General features: G+C 37.7%; 1 protein-coding gene and 1 pseudogene across 1 annotated transcript in view; one reads left to right on the top strand and one right to left on the bottom strand.

Annotated features, from left to right (window-relative positions):
* The window catches only part of LRRC7 (leucine rich repeat containing 7), a 1,535,715-nt gene that overhangs the window by 1,295,965 nt on the left and 213,653 nt on the right, over positions 1-26,097 (bottom strand). The gene's annotated exons all lie outside the window — the stretch shown is intronic.
* On the top strand, positions 24,492-25,768 carry LOC126963019 (histone-lysine N-methyltransferase SETMAR-like; annotated as a pseudogene).

Raw genomic sequence — 26,097 nt, 5'->3', positions numbered from 1 at the left:
AATAACAGTTCTTTCAAAACAAGCTTATGCAATCACCCTCTGCTTCCTTTTAAAAATCCCTGCCCCATTCCCTCTCTTCAGAACACAATTTGGCTTCCAGCCAAGTCTGTGCCTCCCAAATTGCAGTTCCTAACACCCCAATAAATGCCTTGTCTTATTCATTTGCAGTCTGTTCTTTCACCTCTTCTTAGTTGACACTTGTTTGTATATTCATTTCTTCAAAAATTCTTATTAATAAAATACACTAATGTGAACTAGGAGATACAATAGTATAACAAAAACCTGACTATTGACCTTGGAGAGCTTGAAATTCTATAGACGATTCAAAAATCAACCATATGTGGAAAGATAATATTTTGCTAAACAACCAAGTTGATGTTTTTTTCTCAAAATTATCCTTTTTGTCCCAGGAGAGGATTAATCAGCTTGAAAAAAAATAGTAAGCTGAGTTTCTGAATGGCTTTTTTGAAAGCTAATTACAGGAATAATTGCCTTGAAAGCCAGTGAGAAGAGGCTTAAAATGAAAGCTTGACTCTGAATAGCAAGAGTAGGCAAAATATTAAGGAGGTGGGTGCAAAGTTTATCCATAACTTTCTATTAGAATGACATTCAATGAAGTTGATGGTCATAGCACCCTATATGCACCCCATCTTTTCTCATCTCAGACAAAAAGCATTTAATAAGTATTTCCACTTTTTTGCCTGGAAATAGGAGCTTCAGAACTGAGAGAGAGAGCAAAAGAGTAAACCTGTCGTTAGTATGGATTGCACAGAAAGGGCCCCTTGACTCTGCTTCCTCTGAGGCAAAACCACAGAAAATTAGGCTAGAGCATGATCTCCCTGCCTTTGTTGCATCCTGGGAAGAAGGCAAGATTTGCAGGAAAGCCAGATTCTACATGGCACCACAACCCTGTGGCTAAGATGTCTAGGGAAATGGGCCTGCAGGCAGCCTCACAGAGTGCAGCGGACTCTAGTGGGATATCGTCTTAGTCCATTCTGGTTGCTTTAATGATGTACCACAGACTGGATAGCTTATAAACAACAGAAGTGTATTTCTTGCTATTCTGGAGGCTGTAAATTCCAAGATCAAGACAGATTCAATATCTGGAATTAACCCACTTCCTAGTTCATAGATGGTACTTTATCACTGTGTCCTCGCATGTTGGAAGGATTGAGAGGGGATTTCTCTTGAGCTTCTTTAATAAGGGAACAAATCTCATTTACATGGGCTCCACCCCATGACATAATCACCTCCCAAAGGCCTTACCTCCTAATACCATCACTTTAAGGGTTAGGATTTTGATATATTTTGTGGGGGCACCAACATTGACCATAGCAGGAATAGAAAATCAACTAAGTTTGAAAGCAACCTTCCTCACTCCCAGCCCTTGCCAACCAAAAGAAAATCAAGTCCTAAAATCAGTCCAGTAGGTCTCCAGGGTAGGATTGTAATGGGACAGAGAGCATGGATGTCCCTATAAGAGATTATTGCAGGATCAGGAGTAGCAGCAAGAAATTCCAGCATAGGTAGGAACAAATTGATCTCAGCACAGGTTATAGAGACTAGAGAACCACTGTGAACAAGGTATCCCTTTCCCTCTCAGATCCAGGAACTCATATCCTCCCAGGAAAAGGGAAGGAGATGGGGGAGAGAAGGCCTTTAAATTGAAAGAATAGTATTTTTGTGAAAGGGACTAAAAAAAGTTGTAAGAAGATTATAGTAAGATCTAATTGCACCACACATGGAAATGGAATCCCAGGAGCTAAATCCTGTTGGACAGAAGTGAAGGAAATTATGTCTTTGTAAACATTTGTACTTTTTGACTATGAACATTCATAATAGCACAATTTATAATTACCATATAAAAGTACTATAAAGAAAAAGTACAAAGTGTCATGCAAGTGTACAATAGGTCTTGTCTGGGGTCTATGAAGTGGTTTCATGGACTCTGTAGAATTGACATTTGAGATGAGACTTGAAGGATGTATGGCAGGTATGCAGGAAAATAGAAGAAGAACACTTCACACACATGGAACAGTAAGTGCAAAGTCCTCAAGACAGGAAGAAGTATGATATATCATCGGAAGAGAAAATCAGCCAAAGAGGCTGTAAGATAGAGAACCTACAGAGGTGCAAGAAGAAAGCAAGATACAAGAGTTGGGGAGGAGGAGCAAGAACCAGATCCTGCAGGAACTCTTAAGTCTTATTATGCATCTTGCTCTTTGTGCTAAGGATGACCCCTTGAAATATTCTAAGTGTAAAACTGATCCAATTGAATTTATGTCTTGTAAGTAGTACTCTATCAAAATATGAGAAATGGATTATAGGTGGGTAATGATAAAGGCATGGAGACTGTTTGGGGGCAAGTGCAGTGGGGGAGGGATGAGATGATAGAAAAGGACAGGAATAGAGGTGAAATGCAGATACATGTGAACAAAATTAAATGTTAAAAATCAAAAGGACTAACTGAAATGAATTGCAAATAGGAGTGGGGAAAATGCAGAAGGATTCTGTCCTTGACATTAACATTGATAGCCATATTTGAACATTCTTAGAAACCTTAGTATTAATACTACCAAAATCCTATTATTCCTTTTCATGCATATGACATTAATCCTGAAAATAATAGAAAGAATATCTATAGATATTCTATTATAAATAATAGAAAGAATATCATTCATGAATTGTGCTTCATCTGACTTCCTAAAGATAATGGTTTATAGTTCAAAGTTTAAAAAGCAGTTTATCTAAAGGAATGCTTGAAAATTACTGAAGATAAAATTAATCAATCATCCTATACTTAAGCAAGCAATTTAAAAACTTGTTTTCAATTTCCAGGTTATTTTTAAGATGTAAAATGACAATTTCCATTGTACGTTTCTCTTCTACTAGGAGTAAAGTAGTCCACATGTGCACATACAAACCATCAAATATGCAGAGTTATCACACACAGAAGTAATTTATTGCCATTTTTCCCCTTAGCTTTCTCTTTGGTTTCCCTTAAACTTCTCATTTGTTTACTCAAACTTTAAGAATATAAATATGCTCAAATGGGGTAAAATACTGTACTTCTTTTCAGTGTTCAGGAAGTGGAATATGTACTTTCAGAACTTCTTTCTTTTCAAAGTGGTAAAGTAGACACATCTGTACATCTGTGGGGTAACAAAGAGACACACATTAAAAATTCTGTGCTTGTCTAGACTTAATCAAACCCATTTCACAGTAGGTGTTAAATGTTTCTAATTAAAGTATTTAAGAAATTTTTAAAAATTCAAGAATCGTAGCAAAATGTAAACATTCAAAAATCAAAATTTTTATTTTCTACAGGCTCCACTTTGGTCTCCATAGTAACAAGAATATTTACTGGCTTGATTCTCTAATTGATTTTATATATATACATATATATATATATATATATATATATATATATGTACACACACATATGTATTATATATATAGAGAGAGAGAGAGAGAAAGAGAGAAAGAAGAGAAGTATTAGCAGAGAAACAGGCTGTGTAATCTATTCTTTCTTCTCCATGCTTCCCCACATTTCTTGCTTGTAGCCTCCTAACCAAAATAGATTGATCTTTTCCAGGTGGCATTAACACTTCCAGGGTACTCTTCAGTGGGTGTGATGGACTGGAATGAGAAAGCGAACTGCTTCTCACAAAGGGGATAGGCTACAGAATTTGACATATTATTATGTCACTTGCCAAAATGGGATAAATTGCAAGACTTCCCTTCCATTAGACCGGACAGACACCCTCCCTTTTATTTAAGCTAAAGTATTGCCACCTGAACACATTTATCTGAAGACCACACTGCACAGAAAGGCAAAGATGACTCCATAGAACTGGTCTGTCTGCTTTCTTTCGTGGATGGTAGTTATGAATTAAAAATTAATCTCATTACAAAGGCTTTTTCCATCTCACTCCTTCAATTCTTTCTCATTGCTTCAGCTGTGCCTACTGCAACTCCTTTTTATGGTTATTCAAAAGGCACACCCTTGTAAGTCCTCCTCAACTTCATTTTTCTTGATCTCAAACCAGGAAAAAAATTAAACAATTATTTTCTCAGTGTTCTATTTAGACAAAAACCACTGTAGAAAAATGAAAAAAGAAAGATTCAAGAGACTTGAGAGTGAAACAAAGAAGTGAAATAAAAATCAAAGTTTGAAGCAATATGGTACAGAATTTTAATTCACCTTGAGGATTATTCATTTCAAAGCTCTAGTGAATTTTCTGACTGTCGTATGTAGTTCTATTCTCCCACAACATTAGAATGCTAAATGCAATGCTATCATAGGAACTGATGACTCAGAGGATTTGTTCGTTTATATAAACTGTTTATCAGAGGAAGTATTTTGGAAGGTGTGTCTTACTCTCATCTGAACTCCAGATTATTATTTCACCAATCTCAGTTGTTATACAAACTTCTGATAGCAATGTATTGGGTGTTACAGAAGCAGCCACTTCCCTTCACAATTTTGTAGAAATATAAAAAGTACTTTGTTTTCACTGTTTAGTCATTTTAATTGCTCAAGTTTATTAATGATATATGACTTTATCTCATTCATCTATCATGTTAAGCTAGATTATAGTGTTATAATAAACAACTCCAAAATGTCAATCACTTAAAATAACACAAGCTAATTTATTGCTCATGGCACATATTTAGCTTGGTTTGGTAAGGAAGACTTTGCTCATGATAACCATTCAGGGCCCCGGGATGATGGAGTTGACCACTTTAGGATGCTACCAGTGCAAAAAGAGGTTTGAGGGACTCCATGGCAAGGGAAAGAAGAGCTAGAGAATTAAGCACCAGCATTACATGGTTCATCCTGGAAGTGATACTGCATACTTTTGCTCATATTTCATTGGCTTTTAAGTGGTAGACAAGTAGAAATCAAGGAAACCCTAAAATTGACAAATATTGATAATGTCTACATCATCCCCTCTTCTCCATATTAAGCTATTTGGAGTTGTACCTCATAGCAACAGGTCCTAGGCGGCTCACATGATTCCTGCCCCCTGCTGTTGATGCCCTATGTAACCCTTCAGGCTTTGTGTTTGGGCTGGACCTGCTGATAGGATTTGGCTCTGTCCCCACCCAAATCTCGCCTTTAATTGTAATAACCCCCACATGTCCAGGGTGGGGCCAGGTGGTGAAGATTGAATCATGGGGGTGGTTTCCCCCATACTGTTCTCGTGGTAGTGAATAAATCTCATGAGGTCTGATTGTTTTACAAATGGGAGTTCTCCAGCATAAGCTCTCTCTTGCCTGCTGCCATGTAAGACATGTCTTGGTACCCCTTCACTTTCCTCCATGATTGTGAGGTCTCCCCAACCATGTGGAATTTTAAGTCAATTAAACCTCTTTCCTTTATAAATTACCCAGTCCCAGGTATGTCTTTATTAACAGCGTAAGAACAGATTAATATACCTGCATATTAGTTTGCCAGGGCTGCAGTACCAAAGTACCACAGAATGGACAATTTAAAAAACAAAAATTAATTTTCTCGCAGTCTTGAAGGCTTGAAGTCTGAGATCAAAATGTTGGTAAGGTTAATTCCTTTTGAGACCTCTCTTTTTGGGTTATTAATATCCATATTCTCCTCGTGTCTTCACAGGGTTGTTCTTCTATATGTGGCTGTGCCTAATCTCTCCTCTTCTTATAAGGAGACCAGTCATATTGGATGAGGGCCTACCATAATAAACTCATTTAAGCTTACTTACCTCTCTAAAGGCACTATCTCCAAATTCAGTCACATTCTGAGGTACTGGGTGTTAGAGCTTCAACATGAATTTTGGGAAGGACACAACTCAGCACAACAACCTGTGACATGTCTCTATCCAGTAGAATATGACAAAGGTGATGGGGTCTTGTGGATGTAATTAAGTCCCAAATCAGTTGATTTTCATTTAATCAAAGGGAAAATTATTCTGGATAACACTGAGTTAATCAGACCTAATCCATTAAAAGGAAGACTGAGCTTTTTCTAGGAAGAGAAACTGCCCTCATAGCCTTCATGAAGTAACCAGCCATGTGTCAAAGAACTGTAGATGACCTCTAGGACCTAATGCAACTACCAGCCAATAGCCAGCAAAATTCTGGGGCCCTCAGTCATACAGATGTAAGAAAATTAATGTTGCCAACAACCTGAACTAGCTTGGAGATGAATTTTACCCCTGTTTGGCCTCCAGACAAGAATGCAACCCTGCCAGCACATTTATTATAGCTGTGTAAGATCCTGAGCAGCAACTGAACTGTGTCCAGGATCCTGACCTATGGAAACTCTAAGATAATAAATATGTGTTTTTTAGCTGCTAAATCTGAGATAATTTGTTACGTAGCAATATAAACTAATACATAGCAGTAGTGACTTTGTTCCCATTTGAGGTGTAGCAATCTGACAACTTGGAAATGTGATTTTAGGCAATAATTTACTCAACTTTAAAATGTGTTTCAATGTGTGTGTGTGTGTCTGTTTTAGCAGTCTCATTCCTAGTTCCTGTGATGCCTCTAACATTATTTTCCCTTTGCCTCATTTTTCTTTCCTAATGTTCATTATCTTTCTTTTATAACTTTATTATTAATATTATTTTTGATTGACAAATATTAACTATATTCATTTATGGAGTACAATGTACTGCTTTGATATATGTGTACAGTGCAGAATGATTTAATCAAATTAGTTAACATGTTTATCACCTCATTTACCTATCATTTTTATAGTAAGACATTTTAAATTTGCTCTTAGTTATCTGAAATATGTAATACATTATTATTGACTATAGTCATCTTGCTGTGCATTAGATCTCAAAACCTATTTCTCTTGTTTCTTCAAAACTTTGTAGGCTTTGATCAATAACAACTTCCAATTCTCTCCTTCCCTACACTCTCAGCCTCTGGCAAGCATTGTTCTACTCTGTACTTCATAAATTAAACTTTATTTGATTCCACACATAAAGAGATCATGTAGTATTTGTTTTTCTGTGCCAAGCTTATTTCACTTAGCATAATGTCCTCCAGCTTCATCCATCTTGTTGCAAATGACAAGACTTCTTTTTTTAAGGCCTAATAATATTCCATTGTGTAAATATAGTCATGCACTTCATAATGATGTTTTCATCAATGACAGACCACATATAAGATTGTCTCCCCATAAGATTAGACTGCTGTATTTGTGCTCTAACTTTTCTACAGTGAGATGTGATTAGATATACAAATACTTACCATTTTGTTACAATTGCCAAAGTATTCAGTATAGTAACATACTCTAAAGGTTTATAGCCAAGGAGATATAGACTATACCACACATCCTAGCTGTGTAGTAGGCTATAATCTCTAGGTATAAATACACTCTATGATGTTTGCATAACAATGAAATTGCCTAACACCACATTTCTCAGGATGTATCTCTGTTGGTAAGTGAAAAATGTGACTGTATGTCACATTTTCTTTATCAGTTTATACACTGATGAACACTTATGTCGTTCTCATATCTTGGTCATTGTGAACAACGTTGCAATGAACATGAAAATGCATGTATCTCAACATGTTGATTTTATTTGTCATATATATTTATGTGCTCCACTATTGGGTACACATATATTTACAATTATTATGTCTTCTTGGTGGATTAACCCCTTTATCATTACATAAGGACCTTCTTTATCTCTTTTTATAGTTTTTGACAGTCTATTTTGTGTAGTGTAAATATAGTTACCTCTCTTCTCTTTCAGTTTCAAATTATGTGGAATATCTTTTTCCATTTCTTCATGCGCATTCTTATGTGTGTCTTTATTAGTAAAGTGAATCTCTTGTAAATAGCATATGATTAGAAACTGCTTTTAATCCATTCAGCCACTCTACATCTTTTTGTTAGAGAATTTAATCTATTTACATTCATAGTAATTATTGATATGTAAGGACCTGCTATCATCATTTTGTAATTTGTTTTCTGACTGTTTTCTGCATCTTTTGTTTCTTTCATCCTCTCTTACTCTCTTTCTTTGTGGTTTGATAGTTTCCTGTAGTGGTTTGCTCTGAATCCTTTCTTTTTGTATTTTGTGCACTGACTATAGATTTTTTCTCTGTGGTAACTATGAGGCTTACATATCCTCAAAACAGGCTACCCTAAGCTGACAACAACTTCACTTGAATCACCTACAAAAAATTCTACATGTTCACTCCCTTCCTCCCAATCTTGTATGATTTTGGTGTCAAATTTTACTTTTTGTGATTTGTTTCTCTTAAAATGTGTTGTAACTATAGCTGTTTTTAAAAATCTTGTCTCTTATTTTTCCTAATAGGGATAAAAGTTATTTATACACAACTCTTAAGAGTATTAGATAATTCTGCATGTTACTATGTATTACTTATACTATTGACTTGTTTACTTTTATATGTATTTGATATTAATTAGCAGCCTTTCATTTCAGCTTGAAGAACTACCCTTAGCTATTCCTGTGAAACAGGCCTAGAGGTCATGGACTCCCTTAGGTTTAGTGTGTCTGTGCAAGTTTTATATCTCCCTCATTTCTGAAGGGCAGTGTTGCTTGGTAAATAACTTTACCAGAGTAAATACTTTGAATATATGATCCCACTCTCTCTCCTGGCCTGTAGGGTTTCTCCTGAGAAATCTCCCAAAAAGCAAATTAGGGCTGCTTTGAATGTGATATGTTTCTTATGCCTTGCTACTTTAAGTATTCATTGTCTTTAATTTTTTATAATTTGTGATATATCTGGTGAACTCCTCTTTATATTGAATTTGATCAGTGATCTCTGAGCTCCCTGTTTCTTGATGTCATCTTTCCCCAAATTTGGGAAATTTTCAACTATTATTTCTAAAAATATGTTTTCTAGGCCTTTTCTTCTCTTTTCCTTCATTCATTCATATTACGAGGAGGTTAATTTGTGATGGTATCCCATAATTCCTGTAGGCATTTTTTATTTCTTTTCTTTTCTTTTTTTTTTTTTTTGAAACAGAGTCTCATTCTGTGGCTCAGGCTGGAGTGTAGTGGTCTAATCGTAGCTCACTGCAACCTCCGTGTACCAAACTCAAGTGGTCCTCCCACCTCAGTCTCCCAAGTAACTGGGATTATAGGTATGCTCCACCACACATGGCTAATTTTTCTATTTTCAAATGGGTTTTTTCTTTTTTTCTTTTCGCTTTTTTTTTTTTTTTTTTTTTTTTTTTTTTGAGACAGAGTCTCGCTCTGTCACCCAGACCCAGGCTGGAGTGCAGTGGCACAATCTCCGCTCACTGTAAGCTCTGCCTCCCCGGTTCAAGCCATTCTCCTACCTCAACCTCCCTAGTAGCTGGGACTACAGGCGCCCGCCACCAGGCCCGACTAATTTTTTTGTGTTTTTAGTAGACACGGGGTTTCACCGTGTTAGCCAGGATGGTCTTGATCTCCTGACCTCGTGATCCGCCAGCCTCGGCCTCCCAAAGTGCTGGGATTACAGGTGTGATTACAGGTGTGAGAAAAAGCCCGGTCTCAGATGAGCTTTTTCTTCATGTTGCCCATGCTGATCTCCAACTTCTAAGTTCAAGCGATCCACCTGCCTCTGCCTCCCAAAGTGCTGGGATTACAGCCGTGATCCCCTTCACCTGGCCTACTCCTTTTTCTTTTTGCTTCTCTGATTGTATAATTTAAAATCTCCTGTCTTCCTACTCATAGGTTTTTTATTCTATTTGATTAGGTTTGTAGCTGAAGCTTTCTATTGAATTTTCATGTAACTTATTGTATTATTTATCTCTATGACTTCTATTTGTTTTTCTTACAATTATTGTTTTTATTTTTTTGTAAAACTGTTGTTCATGAATCATTTTCCAAGTTTTATTTAATTTTCTACCCATATTTTCTCATAGTTCCCTGAAGTTCTTTAAGATATTTATTGTAAATTATTTGTAAGTAATTTTATAGATCTCCATTTCTTCTTGGCAGATTAATAAGCTTTATTAGTTTATTTTGGTAGTGTCATATTTCCATGATTTTTCATAATTCTTGTGTCTTTATTTTTATACCCCTGCATTTGAGGGGATGGCCACCTCTTTTTGCCTTTGCAGGTGTTATTTGTTAGTAATAGACGTTTACAATATAGTCTACCTTGGGATTCTGGATGGACCAGCAGGTAGCAATCCCAAACATACAGTCCTTGGTGTCAGGTTCGCTAGTTGGGCTGGGTCACTTCCTATACTCAAGTCAAATGGTATGGCTGGCTGCTCTATGGTCCACTGAGACCACTGTCTGTACTCTACCATCAGGTGGGACTGCTGGCTGTACTCTGCAATGGTCTTTGACCAGGCGGGGCTACGGGTTGTTTTCCCTGGCTTAATGGTACTGTTATTTTGAATCTATACTTGGGCAAGGCTGTGTGATGGGTTCCAAGGCTGGATGAGGTCTCTGAGGTTGCTGCTCAGCCACAAAAGATGGCCAAGACCAGAGGCCATTCTCCACAGATATGTTTAGACTTGGGCTTGCCTTCTGACCTAGGGTGGGCTTAAGCAGAACACCAAGGTTTTGTGGAGTCATTGCTCTTCAGCTTGGGTTGAACAGGGCCAGATGCTCTCTTCATGGGTAATCACTGACCTGCAGTTGCATTCTGGCTTTGGGAAGATTTAACAGCATATGTGCTTACTTGGATTACCTCTCCTTCAGTAGATTTGGACAGAGCCAGATGCTCACTCTGTGGGTCATTGTTGACCAGCAATTGCTTTCCAATCTGGGGATGACCTAACATGACCACCAGAACTTAGTTGGGTTATTTTTCCGTCATTAAGATTGGGCATTGGGCAGGACCAGATGCTCCACCCATGGGTAATCACAGACCTACAGTTGCCTCATGACCTGTGTGAGAGCACCACGGCTGTGTGGAGAAGATGAATAGGGATTTAACCCTAGAAAACCCATGGACCATGTCTCCTGTGACATAATACTGTGGCTGGCTTCTCTGGTGTGGCACCTCTGTTGGCTGGAATAGACAGTAACCACCAGTATCTATGTTTTGGTCAATGTGACTCCCACCCCTGTTCTTTGTTTCTAACTGAACCCAGGTGGCCTGGCCCTGCCAGATTCCCAATGTCTCCCATGGGACAAGAATGGAGTAAACCTCCTGTAAAGGTTCCCAGAATGGTGGAGAAGATGAATATCTGCTTCCAACTCACTTTTCCCACTGTAGAAACCATGGGTCCAGGGGAATCCTCTGTAAAGCTGTGCGGGCTTGAGGTAGTGGTGACACGGTCAAAGAAACTCATTCTCTTATTGTTCAATCATAGGTTTTTGCTCTGTAGCCCAAGGGAGTTTCTGAGTCTCATTCCCAAATTCTAGGCTATTCATAGTAGTATTCTTGCCTGTGGATAGTTGCTTGTTTGATTTGGGGGCCAGTGGGGAGGGGGTGAGGAGTAAGTGAAGCTGGAGAATTCCTATTCTGCCATCTTGCCGATGTCACTCTTATTATCTAAATTTCCGTGTGTGTGTGTGTGTGTGTGTGTGTAACAAAGTAGTCTGTGTATTCTTAAATAAACCCTGTCACTAGATTGTCATGTAGCATTAGATAAGCAATTTGATTACAACTCCCTCTCTCTCTGTTTTTCCATACAGCTAGTGGAAGCTGTCAAACAATGCATGTTGAACTTCTGGAAAGAATCAGCTTTCAGAAATTGCATTTTGCTACCTAACTGCCATTTCAAGATGGCATGGAATCCAACATTCATTGGGCATTAGTAGAGGCTGTACTTCCAAGGAACTGGCTTTAGATTGTAAGGAGTTTCAGCAAATGATTAAATAATGTCACAACTGATGCTTTAGGAAAGTATAGACCTATAAAGTTTATGAGGAATTATTTATACATTTAATAAAAGGATTTTAGACTCTTAAAGCAATGCCTGGCATAATAAGTGGCCAAATATGTTTTTTAAATAAATGAACGGGCTTTAAATATAATTATTTAGAATAGTCACCCACTTATTCAGTAAACATTTCTGAATGCCTATGACATGTAAGCCCTGAGCTGTGTGCTGAGAAAGTGTCATGAAAGAAAGAAGGAAATAACTGTTTAAGGCTATGATGAAAATCAGGAAGTTTCAATTTTTAAAAAATAGGTTTTAAAAAAATGAAGAGAAAGCTGTCAATTGAAGTTGAGATGGGGAAAGGGAGTTGGGAAAGAAGGAAAAAAAATTCAATGCAGAGGACACCACGGGAGCAAAAATTGGGAGATGTGTGAATGACTGATTTGTCTGAGATGGGGAGTCATCCCATATGTTGGCAGAAGTGTTTAAAGGAAGGAGCCATAACCAGGAGCTTTCAGAACAGATTTTATTCGTAGACAGATTATGTTTTGACTATACAATGATTGCTACAATTTTGAATTAGCTGTCGCATTGAAAAGAGCTTAAAATAATGCATAGCCCATATATATGTTATGTACATGTTTGCTGGTATTATGGAAAAAAATTAAATTACAGCAAAACTCTAAATTTCTGAAAGATCAAAACTATGGAAACAGTTTACTGGAATAGATCCTTCAAAGAGGACATGATGCCTCACAGTCATCACACACTGTATGCACCATTCCTCAGTCATACTCCAAGTCATGTCAAACATTTACACCATTCATTTGGTCCCTGCAGGCGTTCGAGCTTTCAGAAACCTGGTCAAGCACTCAAGTTCAGGGTCTATCATTAACAGAGCATGTGCTTTTATGTCATGCTGAGGAGTTTAAACATTTTCATAAAGACAATAGAGAACTATAAAAATGATTGCAATTCAGGGAATAACACAATTTAACTATGTTACATTAATACTAGGTTTAACCACATGAACTTGTCTCTTTTTTTACTAGTCAAAAATAGCCAAATATCAGCAACTTGCTTTGGTTCTAACTAATAGAAGCATCATTTTAGTTACATGTAGTAAATGTACTAGAAAACAGAAGTGAGGAAAAATTGAAGGTAGAAAAACTAGATAAGGTAGAAAAACTAGATAAGAAGAAATTATAATGACCGATACAAAATAATGACAGCCCAGATTTGGCTAATGTGAGATAATGACAGTGGAAATGAAGCAACACCATAATTCCATTGGAGAGCTTTCCTATTACCTAGAATTTCATACATCATATTACATAAAATTATCTGAATAATCGAAGTCTGGAGGAGAAGACAAGTTTTGCCTTCATCCTTGTAGCTACTGAAAGGTACAAATAACAGCAATAAACCACATTATTTTAAAAACTGAGTTCAAATGACACTTTTCCCAAGGATGTCCAGATATTTATAAGCCATTAGCTCATAAGTGAGAGGATATCTTACGTACATTAGACAGCTGTTTGCCCACTCTCTGCCTCATTTTTCTCATCTAGAAGAGAAATAATAGCATCTACTTAAAAATGTATTGTAAGGATTGAATGAACTAATAAATAAAAAGTGGTTCAAATATTGATTAGCATATAGCAAACACCCAATAAATTTGACCATATTATTATTACCATTATTTTTAGCAATTTTGTTAATTTACATATGAGAAAAATTAATGCACAGAGAAATAAAGTAATTGATTTGAGCTGTTCCAGGGAATCAATAATGAAGTCAAAACTAGGATGTAGTGAAGAAGTCCTGAGAGTAGTGAGAAACAAGAATATAGGATTGAAAGATGGAAAGTCCTCATGAATATGAAGTGTTGCTGTAGTTGGAGTTTACAAAGGGTAGTAAGCCACAGAGATATAAGTTGGTGGTGCTTAGACAGTATATAAACTTACACCTAAAAAGGAGCTACTGTTATTGGTAATAACAAGATGTAGGGTATGACCGTGATAGTGTGTAAGGGAAGGCAGAATAAAATTATTAGAGAAGATTCCAAAAGACTGAAAAACCATGGTTTTGTGATGATCATTACTGTGTGAAATTATTAAAGAAGTAATAAAGGGTTAGTGTTGGAAAGTGAAGATGATCCAGAAGCTAAAATCTCTGAGAAATGAGAGGAAGTGACCCAACAAATGGAATAATGAGTGGTATAGTCTGGAGACATCTAGTGGTTTTGTGAAGGATAAAGGAAAAATGGTATGAAAGTAGCAAAAAGAAATATGGATGCCATCTATTCTCTTTCCAGGGTCTATATAATAGGAAAGTTTTGGGAGATAGAACAGCCTGTGATTGTGAGGAATGTTGGGGAAACATCTGAGAAAAACCAGGTTTTTGTTAGAGTGAGAGGATAAAAGAAAGGCAATTCGAGGTAAAAGATTTGCTGGTGATTAGTTTTAGAGAGCCCCAAGAGAGTTTCAGGAGCCAGGGAGGTTTTGGAGATATGGAAGGTGTGGTGTTTTAAATGTTTGTGTCCCTTCAAAAGTCATGTTGAAACTTAATCCCCAATGCAATAGTATTGCACTGGGGTCTTGAGTTGGTGATTAGGTCATAAGAGTCAACCCTCATGAATGCTGTTAGTGCTTTTATAAAAGGGCTTCAGGGATTCTATTTGGCCACTTTTTGGACTTCCACCATGTGTGAAGACACATAGAAGGTGTCATCCATAAGAAACAGTCCTCCTCAGACACCAAATTGGCTGGCATCTTGATCTCGGATTTCCCAGGTTCCAGAACTGTGAGTAATAAATTTCTATTATTTATAAATTACCCAGTCTAAGGTATTTTGTTATAGTAAACCAAATGGACTAATACAGAGGGTTAGAAAGTGACTCAGAACCACTGGGGATTAGAGTCTTGGGTAATGAGGTTTGATTGTGGTTTTCTTGGGTGACTGACCTGATTTGGGATAAAGGTCATAAGGAGATTAGTCCTGAAGATCCCAAGGAAGATAGTGATGAAGAAGCTATGAGTACATAGGAGACAGAAATATGGGATAGGGAAGATATTTTCCAGAGCAAGAAGAGTTCTTGGCCTTCCCTTGATTGCTAATAATAAATGTGAGGTATCCTGCTGAAGCACTTATTTCAAATAGAAGCACTCTTTTTCTCTCCAGTCATATGGCACTCTGCAAGACAATAGTTCTACCCCAAGCAAATTATATCACTCTTGACTTTTAGGACAGCCTCCTTAAAATAGGATCTGGACCACAATCCTATGCACATTCTCAATAGTGGCCATTTCTCATCTGCTGAAAAATTTTAGAAATGTCCAGGCCTTCAGAGTAAGAGTGTACTAGTCCATTCTCATGCTGCTAATAAAGACTTACCTGAGATTGGGTAATTTATAAAGGAAAGAGGTTGTATTGACTCACAGTTCACCATGGCAGCAGAGGCCCTACAATCATGGCAGAAGAGAAAACAAACAGGTCCTTCTTCACATGGCAGCAGGAAGAAGAATGAGAGCTGAGTGATGGGTGGAGCCCCTTATAAAACCATCAGATCTCCTAAGAACTTACTATCATGAGAATAGCATGGGGGAAACCACTCCCATGATTCAATTACTTCCCACTGGGTCCCTCCCACCAAACTTGGATATATTATGGAAACTGCAATTCAAAATGAGATTTGGATGCAGGCACACAGCCAAACCATATCATTCTGTCCCTGGACCCTCCCAAATCTCATGTCCTCACATTTGAAAGCACAATCATGCCTTCCCAACAGTCCCCCAAAGTCTTAGCTGATTCCAGAATAAACCCAAAAGTCCAAGTTCAAAGTCTCATCTGAGACCAGGCAGGTCTCTTCCACCTACAACTCTGTAAAATCAAAAGTAAGTTTTTACTTTCTAGATACGATGGGGGTACAGCCATTGTGTAAATATACCCATTCCAAAAGGGATAATTTGTCCAAAACAAAGGGGCTATAGAACCCGCGGGAGTCTGGAATTCAATAGGGCAGTCATTAAACCTTAAAGTTTCAAAATGATCTCCTTTGAGTCGATATCTCACACCCAGGTCACACTGATGCAAGAGGTGGGTTCCCATAGCTTTGAGCAGCTCCACCTCTGTGACTTATCAGGGTAGAGCCCCCATCCAGCTTTCACAGCTGGTGTTGAGTGTCTGTGGCTTCTCCAGGTGTATGGTGCAAGCTGTCCAGGTGTATGGTGCAAGATCTACCATTCTGCTGTCTAGAGGGTGGTGACCCTCTTCTCAGAGCTCTACTAGGAAATGCCCCAGTGGGAACTTTGTGTGGGACCTCTGACCCCACATTTCGTTTCCGCACTGTCCTAGCAGAGGTTCTCAATGAGAACTCTAGCCCTGCAGCAAGTTACTGCCTGGACATCCAGGCCTTTCCATACACCCTCTGAAATCTAGGCAGAGGTTGCCAAACCTCAATTCTTGTCTTCTGTGCACCCGTGGGACCAACACCACATGGAAGTTGCCAAGGCTGGGGGCTTGCGCTCTCTGAAGCAATGTCCTGAGCGATACCTTTGCCAATTTTAGCCATAGCTAGAGCAACTAGGATGCAGTCTAAAGGCTGCACAAAGCAGAGGTGCCCTGGACCCAGCCCAGGAAACAATTTTTTCCTCCTCAGGGCCTGTGATGGGAGGGGCTGCTGTGATGGTCTCTGACATGCCCTGGAGACATTTTCCCCATTGTCTTGGTGATTAACATTTGGCTCCTCATGACTTATGTGAATTTCTGCAATCAGCTTGAATTTCTACCCAGAAAACGGGTTTTTCTTTTTCTATTGCATCATCAGGTTGACATTTTTTTCAAACTTTTATGTTCTACTTCCTCTTGAATATTTAGAAATTTTTTTAGAAATTTCTTCCACCAGATACCCCAAATCACCTCTCAAGTTGAAAGTTCCACAGGTCTCCAGGGCAGGGGAAAATGCTACCAGTCTCTTTGCTAAAGCATACCAAGAGTCACCTTTGCTCCAGTTCCCAATATTTCCTCATCTTCATCTGAGACCACCTCAGCCTGTACTTCATTGTCCATATCACTATCAGCATTTTGGTCAAAGCCATTCAACAAGTCTCCAGGAAGTTCCAAACTTTCCTACAACTTCCTGTCTTCTGAGCCTTCCAAGTCTCTAGGACATTCCAAACTTTTCCACATTTTTCTGTCTTCTTCTGAGTCCTCTAAGCGGTTCCACCCTCTCCTTGTTACCCAGTTCCAAAGTCACTTCCACATTTTTGGGTATCCTTATAGCAGCACACCACTTCTGGTACTAATTTACTGTATTAGTCTGTTGTCATGCTACTAATAAAGAGATACTCGAGACTGGGTAATTTCTAAAGGAAAGATGTTTAATTGACTCATAATTCAACATGACTAGGGAGGCCTCGGAAAGTTATAATCATGGCAGAAAGGGAAGCAAACACGTGCTTCACATGGCAGCAGGAAGGAGAAGAATGAGAGCTGAATGAGAGGGAAAGCTCCATATACAACCATCAGATCTCGTGAGAACTTACTATCACAAGAATAACATGGGGGAAACTGCTTCCATGATTCAATTACCTCCCACTAGGTCCCTTCCACACACTTGGAGATTATGGGAACTACAATTCAAGATGAGATTTTGGTGGGGATACAGCCAAACCATATCAAAAAGCACCCTTATAATTTGTTTGCACATATATCTCTATGCTTGATTATGAACTACCTGCATTCAAAAAGCATATTGTAGTCATATCAATACCCCTAAGTAACTAACAGAATATTTTTGTTGAGATATTGTTGCTGAATATTTTCATATCTAAAAGGCTTTTACCATGTCTATGTAACTACCTGTTCTATCATTAAAAGTACTTATGTTTTAATGTTTTCTAATAAGGATAAATTTCTTCACAGAACTCAAGGCAATGAATATTTAATTAAATTCAATATATATTGAATACTTGTTTTATAAATGAAACACTGTTATGCACTAAAAGGAATATAACTATACAGAAAATATTGTTTCTCTCCTTGAGAAGCTAACTTTCTAAAAAGAGCATTAAAATTGTAATCTGAATTAATCAGTCTAGGCAATTATCATTTTGGAATTGTTTAACAGATTCATTGCCCATGAAAATTACAGCATCATTTATATCCATCCTTTGAAGATAAACTTGATTTTTGGAAATGCAGTAATACCAGGGTGATGATGTCTAGCAAGGCATTAAGAACCATCTCCATCTGCAGCAGTATCCCAGCAGCATGGTTGGTGAGCATTGTGCCAGGAAGGTTTTGGGAGCTATGTTATAACACCACCAACAAAAAATCCCCTCTTACGTTTAAATATTTCATATACATTTTTTAACAGAAAAGGAAAAGAGAGGCTCGGTTTCTCCTTATAATATACGTGATATTTATGGATTGTATTATACCTAAAAATACATATGCTCTAATAACATCCTCAGTAATATCTTGAGTCCTACTGAGAAGTGAGTGCTTTGAAAGCTTGACAAAAAGAAAAGAAAGGAGTTTGGCAAAAAAAAAAAAAAAGTTAACAGAAGTCACACCTCATCAGTGGGAGTCAAAATAATACAATTTACATGATCCTGGGAAACAGGGGGGTTTCTAACTAAGCAGCCACCAATAACACATATATTAGTCAACCTGCCAGCACCCTGGGAAACTATCAGTTTGTTGATGGAAAAAAATAAAAATAAAAATAAAACCACTGCCTTGAAAGTAACTTAAAATTGCTGTGTGGGCAGGGTCATGAATGATCACCACAGATTCCTGCCCCCACACGTTTTAACAGGACTTTATAAAATGCAACTCCACGTACAAATATGCTTTATTTAAAAAATTCTCAGCCATGGGGAGGTCTTCATACTCCCGGAATGCAGATCCCACGTGCTGCCTCTGTCTGCCCTATTTATTGGACAGAGTTTGAGGCAAAAGTGATCAGTTCAGCAAAAGTATTAACTGTGTCAGGGAAGAGCACAGAAATGGATAAGCTTCTGGGGAGCTCATTTTGTGATGGACACTTGAAAGACGTGTATGTGGTTCTCAGGTCATTATGATCTGAGAGCAGCGTTACACGTCCATTGGAACAGTTTTGTCAGCCAAAGCGTATTTCTTTCTAACAATGCTAGACTGGTCATTCTTCATTCAAACTATATTCTTCAAGCATCTATTATGTAACAGGCATGCAATACAGTGCCTCAGATAGTGCAATGCATGAGGCGGAAGTGGAAGGAATCTGTCTTCCTTACAGATCTTCCAGTCCTATAGTAACTCAAGGAACTGAAATATGGTTCAGTTCTGATAACTGAGCACTCTGATAATGGAAACACATGGTTTTACAAGAACTCAGAAGAGACTAACCCAGAAGTGAAGGTCAGAAAAAACATGAAAAAAGACAGTAAAATCTGGAACCAGAAGAATAAGTAAACATTAGCATAATATAATAGAGAAGAAAATAGGGAGAGGCACTATTTCCAGGAGCGAAAACTGCACGGACTTGTTAACTGAGTGCTGAGACAAGTTATATCACCTCTGGCATGGAGTAATCACTATAGAATGCTCATAAAAACAATTAGCACTTTGTATGGTTTTCTGGGTCAAAACCAACAGGCTTAATCCCCTTCTTATTAAGTTCTAACCATTGTATTAATTCCAAAAACCTAACATTTGAAAACTTGCATCTTTTCTTCTTTTGAACCTAAGAGAGTCCTATGTTATGACAACCTCACCACTTTCTTAACAAACCAATAGACATGGCCTTACAAGCATTTTCCAGTAGAGTTCTCTGAATCAGGTATCTCTGACAAAGTACCATCATCACCCACTTTAGAAAAACCAGGATCTCTAAAGCCTTTGTGGCCAAAAGCTTCCCAGCCTTACTTGACAAATCTCTTGTTTCAACCTTTAGGTATCTGGTAGCCTTCAGCTGTCTCTGAAAGAATGCCCTTTAACAAACATTTACGAGGTATTCTTTCCAAATGAAGCACATTAAGCCTCTGGATCTAATCACCTATTTACAGGAAATATAGGGGATAGAGTAATATTTTATATGACATCATGAGAATCCAATCTTGAAGATCTAGAATGTGGGAAAGTACAGGACGAATGATCCCATTTCTTTGCTAAATAAATGTTTAAGAAAAATAAAGGAGGAGAAATCTATAGATCAAAACAATCTTAAGAGATATATCGACCAATTCAATGTGGCAGCTTTTCATAGCACCCGGATTTAAACAACAAAAACAACTGCTAAAAACGGACAACAAAAAAGACAATCATGAAAATTCAAATGCTGAATACTTGATGATTTTAAGAAGCAATCAATTTAAGGGGTGTGAGAGAATCAGATTGTTGCTACAAGCCTTATGACTTCTAATATTTTAGAGATAATTACCAAATTATTTATAAATAAAATGATATATGGATTGTCTTTAAAACATCTAGTGGCAGAAGGTTTATAGAGAAATAATACTAGCCATAAATTAATAATTGTCAAATTGGTATCATGGCTAAGTGAGAGTTGTTTTTTTTTTTTTTACTTTTTTCTATATTTGAAGTTTTCTATAATAAAAAGTCAGAATTCCCTCAAATGTAAAAATGTCTTTAAAAAATCGGTTGTTCATTCCCTCAAAATATATTGAACCAACATCACAGTCTTTCTCAGAGATGTCGCAAGTCAATGGTTGTTAAATGTTTTTGCAGGAATAATGAAATTGATGGCATTTCAGTAGTCTGAACACGTGGAATGAAACTGGGTATCGGCAAGGGTAGCACCATCATCACTTGGGAGCTTGTTAGAAATGTACAATCTCAGGTCCCACCTCAGACCTACTGCATCAGAATCTCTACATTTTAGCAACCTTCCTTATGGTAGATATGCCCATTAAACTTTGGGGCTCAGTAGGCTGGAGGTCAGGAAGAATTCCATAGCATTGCTTTAAACTAAAGTCACAGTGCATGGGTAAAAGAGGAAGAGAAAAGAAGCCATTATATATGAAATCGTGCAATTTACATAAGAGATGTTATTTTATTTGTTTATTCAACATATATTTATTGAGCACGTGCCATGCGTAGGGTACTGTTTTATGTGCTGAGGATATTACAGTATATAAACAGACAAAAATCCTCAACCTCATAGAGTTTGCAGTATAATTCTAACTAGCTAACTCATACTGAGTGCATAATAAGTATTAAGAACTGTTCTAAGTCCTTGATAGTCATAGCTCACAAGAAAAAAAGAGGTTAGTCACTGAAGAAAATGTTCAAAAATCATGATGTTAAAACATGTTATTAAACATTGAGCAGGTCAACCTAACCTTATAAGCAGAGTGGACTAGCATTTCAAATCTATTATACTCTGTACCTCTTCCCTTATGCTTGGCATAGTAGCCCAGGACATCTTAACTTCTACACACTACACTCATGGCGCTCTGTTCATTCTTGTTCCCCAATTCCTTGAATTTTCCCTGTGGCCCAGTTTCACCAGAAGTCACACAAAAGTGGAAGGACAAGAGAAGACATGGTTTGAAATATACTCTGTGACTGGTACTTTATAAATAAATAGAAAACAAAAAAAACACTCACTCAAATTCTCAAAACAATGCCAAGAAGTGAATAACTCTAACATTTTGCTGAAAAAATAAATCATCACTCAGAAAAATTAAGTAACTTGTCCAAAGTCACAAAGCCTCAAGGGTTAAGCCCCTCTAGACTCAAAGTCCAGTGGTTCTCAAACTTGATGTATATCAAAATCACCCAGAGGACCTATAAAAACACAGACCTCCAGGCCCATCCTCAAGGTTTCTGAGTCTGTAGGTCTGGACTAGAGTCTGAGAATGTACATTTTTAACAAGCCCCCAGGGGATGGTGGAGCTACTGCTCCCACTTTGAGAACCACTGCATTAGTATATATTTGACCTACTTCAAAGTAAGTTCGTTCTCTCCACCATGAAATGGTCCTTTAAATATTTTAAGCAGCCATTATTTTTAATTTGTGTAATTTTAAGAGGTACAAGTACAGTCTTCTTACAGGATCTGTTGCATAGTGGTAAAGTCTAAGCTTTTAGTGTTACCATCACACTATGACGCACGTTGTAATCCTTAAGTATTTTCTCATCCCTCTCTGGTTTTCCACCCTCCCACCCTTCTGAATCTGCCATGTCTATTATTTCACAATTTATGTCCACATGTACACATTATTTAGCTTTCACTTATATATGAGAACATGCAGTATTTGACTTTTGTTTCTGAATTGTTTTACTTAAGATAATGGCCTCCAGTTCTATCCATGTTACTGCAAAAGATGTGATTTCAATCTTTTTATGGCTGAGTAGTATTCTATTGTATGGGTATGTACATCACACTTTATCCATTCATCTGCTGATGAACACTTAGGGTGATTCCAAATCTTTGCTATTGTGAACACTGTGATAAACACACTAGTGCAAGTATCTTTTTGATATAATTATTTCATTTTTTTTTTCTTTTTTGAGATGGAGTCTCACTCTGTCTCCCAGGCTGGAGTGCAGTGGCGCAATCTCAGCTCACTGCAAGCTCTGCCTCCTGGATTCATGCCATTCTCCTGCCTCAGCCTCCCGAGTAGCTAGGACTACAGGCACCCGCCACCACGCCTGGCTAATTTTTTGTATTTTTAGTAGAGATGGGGTTTCGCCATGTTAGCCAGGATGGTCTCGATCTCCTGACCTCATGATCCATAATTATTTCATTTTTTAGAAGATATCCAGTAGTAGGATTACTAGATTGAACAGTAGTTTTATTTTTAATTCTTTGAGAAACCTCCATACTATTTTCCAAAGAGATCATACTAATTTACATTCCCCCAACAGTATATAAGCATTCCTTTTTCTCTGAATCCTTGCCAATATCTGTTATGGTTTGACTTTCTAAAAATAGCCATTCTGACTGGGATAAGATGATATCTCATTGTGGTCTCAATTTGTACTTTTCTGATATGCTTAGTAATGTTAAACACTTTTTCGTATACTTCTTGGCCATTTGTATGTCTTCTTTTAAAAAAAGTCTATTCATGTCCTTTGCCCACTTTCAGTGGGGTTATTTTGTTGTTCTTATTGTTGTTGAGTTATCTGAGATTTTTGTGGATTCTATATATCAGTCCCCTATCACGTGTATAGTCTCCACATGTTTTCTCCCATTCTGCAGGTTGTCTGCTTACTTTGTTGATTCTTTTGCTGTGCAGAGGCTTTTTCATTTAATTAAGTCCCATTTGTCTATTTTTGTTTTTGTTCCTCATGCTTTTGAGATCTTAGTCATTTTATTGGTTAGCATAACAATAAGAGTTGCAACCAATATACCCCACAATGTAGAATGCCTCAAACACTAGAAGGGTTTATTTCCCGCTCATGTGTCAGTCCAACTCAGATGTTCCAGGTCAGCATATAGGTGCAGCTCCTCTCCAAGTGGACATTCAGGGACTTCAGCTAAAGGAACCACTGAAAATTTCAACATGTGGTTTCCAAGATCTGTGATCATCTCCATTTCAGCCAACCAGAAGGGAGAAAAAGTATGGAGACAAATTAATAGGAATTCCCTGTGAGAGAGGCCCAGAAGAGCACAGGGTACACACTACTTTTGCAAAACAAAATCACATGGCCACACCTAGGTGCATGTGAGGTGTGACATGTACCATAGCCTTGTGCCCCAAAAGAAGACAATGTGGATTGTGGTGAGCATCTTTCACTCTTTGTCACACAACTCAGTTCATTTCCCTGTCTCCTTTCTCTATTCTCTTTGCCTGAAGTGAAAGAGCCTAAATTTCTTGGGCAACAGATATTTATTAATACATATACGGTAGTCACTATGTTGGATCCTAGGAGTTTTTACAGCAGTAAATGCAATATGATTTCCTGAAGCTTACCATGTACCTAAGATTTTACATTAAATGATAAGTACAATTATTATAACAGCAATAAAGAAGCAATATAGGTTGTAATGGGGTCCTGACATAGTCAGGGACCAGGGTAAGGGTAGGTGTAAAGGCATACAATACAAGATTTTCCTGAGGCAAATCTGTTTAAAGGAGATGCCTGAAGAAAGAATAGGCATTTGCTGGGCAAAGATTGGAGTGGGAGGAAGCCAGGAAAACATTCTGTTCCAAGTAGAGGAAATAGCGTGTGAAAAAGTCCCAGAAAAACAAAAAGCATGAAACCTTTAAGGAACTGAGAAAAGGCCAATGCGATTGTAACAGGGGAGTGATGAGGAGGATGGCTCAAATGGGGCTGCTAATGCAGGCAGAACTGTGTAGGCAATGCTAAAGTTGATTCATTCATGTAAGAAACATTGAGTGAGTGCCTCTCATGGTTTATGTTTTTGGTTAGGTGCTAGAAATACAGAAGTGTACAACACAAACAGAGTCCCTAACCTCATAGAGCTTACAGCTTAATAGGCAAGACTTTAAACAAATAATTACCTGTAAAATGAAATAGCATAATTTATTTTAATGACCATATATTAGGTTGGTGCAAATGTAATTATGGTTTTGCATTGTTGAAATTTGCTGTTTGATATTGGAATATATTCTTAAACAAATGTGGTTACGTTATACATAATTTTAATGCACATTTTACACTATGTTTTTTGCTAATGACATTAGGGGCTGTTTATTGTATATTTATTTTAGACTATGAAAATAATGTTAGACAAAAAGCAAATTCAAACGAATTTCTTATTTGAGTTCAAAATGGGTCCCAAAGCAGTGGAGACGACTTGCAACATCAACAAGACATTTGGCCCAGGAACTGCTAATGAACGTACAGTGCAGGGGTGTTCAAGAAATTTTGCAAAGGATACGAGAGCCTTGAAGATGAGGAGCATAGTGGCTGGCCATCAGAAGTTGACAATAACCAATTGAGAGCAATTATCAAAGCTTCTTCTCTTACAGCTACACAAGGAGTTGGTGAAGAACTCAGCGTCGACCATTCTGTGGTCACTCAGCACTTGAAGCAAATTGGAAGGGTGAAAAAGCTCAGTAAACGAGTGCTTCATGAGCTGACTAAAAAATAAAAAAAAAAAATTGTTGTTTTGAAGTGTTGTCTTCTCTTATTCTACACAACAACAAGGACCCATTTCTCGACTGGATTGTGACATGCAATGAAAAGTGGATTTTCTACAACAACCGACAATGAGTATCTCAGTGGTTGGACTTAGGAGAAGCTCCAAAGCATTCCCCAAAGCCAAACTTGCACCAAAAAAAGGTCATGGTCACTGTTTGGCGGTCTGCTGTCACTCTGATCCACTACAGGTTTCTGAATCCCAGCGAAACCATTACATCTGAGAAGTATGCTCAGCAAATCAATGAGATGCACCAAAAACTGTAACACCTGCAGCCAGCATTGGTCAACAGAAAGGGCCCAATTCTTCACGACAATGCCCAACTGCACATCACAGAACCACCATTTCAATAGTTGAACAAATTGGGCTACAAAGTTTTGCTTCATCCGCCATATTTACCTGACCTCTTACCAACCAACTACTGCTTCTTCAAGTATCTCAACAACTTGTTGCAGGGAAAATGTTTTCACAAACAGCAGTATGCAGAAAATATTTTCCAAGAGTTTGTCAAATCCTGAAGCACAGACTGTTACACCACAGGAATAAACAAATTTATTTCTCATTGGCAAAAATGTGTTGATTGTAATGGCTCCTATTTTGATAAATACAGATGTGTCTAGTTATAATGATTTAAAATTCACAGTCCAAAACTGCAATTACTTTTGCACCAAACTAATATGATAAGGACCTGGTGGTCTGAGAGCATTTTAATAAGGGAGCTAACATCGTCTGAAGCTTCAAGGATGGCTTCCCTGAGCAGTTGATCAGAAACTAGACATGAAGAATGATTATGTTTATAAGGGAAAAGTTGTTCTTGTCCCCAATTTACACCTGAGGGATAAAACAAATGCTTAGTACATGACTAGTTCATGGCAGAGCAGATAGTTGATCTGAGCCTGTCTGAGTCTAGGTTCTCTGATCTTTCCATTATCCCAAGCATGTAAAGGTGCCATAGAAGACAAAATAATGAGACACATGCCCTATTTTAAAGAACTTTATGGATCATAAAACTAACACACATGAATCAAATAAAAATAGTTCTAATACTATTTTTCAATTCTTTTGTGATACAGACTGAAATAGTCAATGCTGGCCCCGAATGTGAGACATGCCTCAGTAGACCCAGAAAGAGTGAGAGGAAGAATGAATGCATTTATTCTGGGAGCAGAAATTCTATT

Source organism: Macaca thibetana, chromosome 1, assembly GCF_024542745.1.
Source record: "Macaca thibetana thibetana isolate TM-01 chromosome 1, ASM2454274v1, whole genome shotgun sequence".
NCBI classification, from domain to species: domain Eukaryota; kingdom Metazoa; phylum Chordata; class Mammalia; order Primates; family Cercopithecidae; genus Macaca; species Macaca thibetana.
The sequence above is the reverse complement of the archived record's forward strand: the minus strand, read 5'-3'. Positions and strand labels throughout refer to the sequence as shown.